Source organism: Cyprinodon tularosa, unplaced genomic scaffold (genome assembly GCF_016077235.1).
Source record: "Cyprinodon tularosa strain WSP-4 unplaced genomic scaffold, ASM1607723v1 ctg542, whole genome shotgun sequence".
Classification (NCBI taxonomy): domain Eukaryota; kingdom Metazoa; phylum Chordata; class Actinopteri; order Cyprinodontiformes; family Cyprinodontidae; genus Cyprinodon; species Cyprinodon tularosa.
In genome coordinates, this window is record NW_024039277.1 from 585,001 (window position 1) to 588,498 (window position 3,498).

Genomic DNA, 3,498 nt, shown 5'->3' on the forward strand with positions numbered 1-3,498 from the left:
GGCGCCTGGGGCTTTGGGTCTCCCGGCGCTGGACTCAGTGCTCTGGGGGGTGTGCCTCTCCGGCTCTCCACAACCACTATTGAGCATTTTTTTCTATGGTTAAAACTTTACATGCACAAGTTCACCCTCACAAACAACTACAGGTGCTAGGCTTCAGGTACTTAGAGATTCACTTCCAAACAGAAACCCCACATTCATATCTTCAGGTAACACAGAGTACATGTCAGACTTAATAATATTACTTTAGTGATAGTTTCAAGGTGTTTGCTTTATTGTATATCTCATACCATGTTTTTTGGTTGTGCTGTTCTTTTTTCTTTTTTTTTTTTTTTTTTCTCCATCTCATTACAGGTGTTGAAGCAGACTGAAAATGTTTTGTCATTGTCTCCTTCCTATCTCCTCTTTCTTTCATCTTTTGTCCTGTTTTTTTCTTTTTCTTTTTCCTTCTTCTTCTTCTGTTTTTCTGCTCTACTTACATTGCAGTGTCCATATGAACTGTAAAACTCCCTGCATAATTATAATAAAGCAATTTATATACATGAAACAAGTGGAGCGGTATGGCAATTGCGATACCGCTACACTTGTGAAAGTAAAATCTGTTGGGGCCCCTTTTGGGCATCAAGACAATTATTCACATTGCCACCTTGCAGACAGGACACTGTAAAAAAAAAAAAAAAAATAAAAAAAAAAAAAATAGGGGAAACTATAATTTATTTGTGCAAATCAGAATGGTAGTTTTCTCAAGTAAAAATGTATGTAAACCTGAAGAATCGTCAACCTATCTTCAACCCTGTTAGTTCTGAAAAAACTTTATAGAAGCTCCTTACAAAAATTGCATATTTGCACCAACATTCAGCATTTCTCTCCATAAAAATGAGTTGACACTGCAGATGCAAATAAGACACATGAAAGCGGTAATTCAAAGAGAGTGTTGAGTTGTACAGTAGCTCATTCTGTTGCCATAACAGTTAGACGTATCTCCACAACAGAGAGTAGTGGGAGCATCATTAACTGATCATGGTTTGACATTTGCTCCCTCTCACTGATAATATGTGCTCTGCCCTGCAAGCTACATCACCACTGTGTGTTCTGAATGTAAGATGTTCAGTTTTCCATGGTCGATGCGGGAAGACTTTTATTGTTGTACATGGGTAAAACGTGGCACAAAAAAAACCTTAAAAAGTACAAGAAAGTATTGGTTCTCTTTTATTTGTTGATACTTTAATTTGGACATATTTAATGGATATCACAGTGGCTTGTGTGGTAAGTGTGGTCCCTCATTAGAGGCAAATCTTGTGATTCCTTTTACACAGTTTCAAATCTATAAACACAGGGCCCTTTAAAGCAATTGCTTCCCCTGGGAAAAATGTGTAAAAAAAAAGGTCTTAAAATAAATGCCATTTACAAAATCATTAGCGTAATACCCATTTTTTAGCCCTAAAATTCTGCTAAAATTAGAACTTCACTTTATGTCGTTACACTGTCACAAGTACTAAGCAACAAAATGAACTCTCTGCATTTAACCCTCTCCTTGGGAAGTATTTGGCAGCCAATGAGCGGCGCCCAGAGGAGCAGTGTGGTTAAGGGTATTGCTCAAAACTCTAGTGTGGCAGTCAGTGAGTGTGTGGTCTTGAACTAAGAACCTCCGAGAACAACAAGCACAACCATTAGGCCACCACTCCCCGAACGATTCTATTGCAACTAAATCACAACTTCCTGTTTCATAGCATTTCACTTAAGATTTGTCATAAGAAAGCCTCTAAACCATTTTTCAACGTGGGCCAGTCCTGTACCGCCACTCGTGTTAATCTCATCAGTCTGAAATAAATCCTAAATTTTAGTATTAACTGCAGTATAATTACCTGTAAAAAAATCTATGTTTAAAAAGTTTAAAGAAAATCTGGAGCTTTTACCTACAAAGATATGCTCCTGAGCAGTTGACTTTTTTTTTGTAAAAAGAGAAATGAAAAACATCCAAAGCAAGTTAAAATACTCATTTTGCTCTGTTGCCTTAAAAAAAGTTGATGAGGTTTGATTTTAGCTGAACAGTTTTTTATTAGGTGTATTATTAATTATTTTGTTCATAAGGGCCACATTTCAAATGACCTATACAGATGGATGCGCTTCTGAAGTTTGCTTGGGGAAATGAGGGAAGCAAGGCATGAAGCAAGAACATACAGACACAGAGAGAAGGGATGAATCTATTTTAACCCCTTTATTAAGATTTTCCATCATATGACAAATCTATATTTATATGTTTGGAAATGACACTTTAATCTTTTCTTCTCATCTTTTGTCTGACATCAAGACCACCTGACACATGAAATGAAATCTGTCTTTCCCCACATCATCAAAGAAATGACCTCTTTTATTGTTATGGTAATTTTTTTTCTGCAAGAAGTTAATGTAATATTTAAGGATTGTCTTAAAAATTATTCAAAAGGAAGTCCATGACTCACATTTACTTTCAATGTGAATGTTTTTTTTTCTTGTGAACATTGCTCAAAGAGACTTTTCTTAAATGTTCCTTAAACTCTAAACTTGAATTTCTACATTCTTATACCTCTTACTTACTTACTCTATACTTCATGTTTTTAGGCTAACTGTTAGAAAAAAAAATTATTTAATTTGTTTAATTAAAAAATGGTGACAGTCACAACCACGCCATAACATCTTTTTAATGCGTACATGCCAGAGGCATAGCCAGAAAATGTTTATAAGGGTGGCCAGGCAATAATTAATGTAAACTGAGGGGTGGCCGAAAGTAGATAGGTACCAAAACCTCAGGGTCAATCTACTCTGTGCCAACAGGAAAATTAACAAGCAAAACATCCATATTTTCCTAATAAAGACAAATTATACTTTCCCACAGACTCGTTAGTGGAGAAAATTCTTTCAGGTTTGAGTTTTGGGTGAACATCTTTTCCATTGTCATTACTTACCTAGTTTTATCAGTAATTATTCTGCAAAAAATTGATATTTACAAAAACAAATATCTAAATAAATTGATTATTTATTAAGTTTTTACTAAAACATTATGTATCTATAATTTCACTGAAGACCTCTAAGTGACTTGTAGAGACATTTTCTCTTTACCGAATAAAACAAAATCTATTTCTGAAGAGCAGGCATTCTGCACCTATTATCTTTAATGTATCTTTAATATTGATGTGCATAATTAACCACAGTTTTTTTTGTTGTTGTTGTCAAGTAATTGTTAATACATGAAAAATGGTTGGAATATTCCACTTGAGAGTATTACTGCTGCCACCATCTGTATTAGAGGGAAAAAATGGTAGGGGTGGCCAATAATTGGCTGAGGGTGGCCATGGCCACCCCTGGTCCCCCATCTAGCTCCACCCCTGGCACATGTTACCAACTTTGCCAGGAGTCTTGAACATTCACATAGGTCAACACATAAACCATTGTTGGTTAAACTGTGCTCGTGTATCCAATGATGGATTCATGATGAGATCCCAAAGATGGAAAATCAAAGTG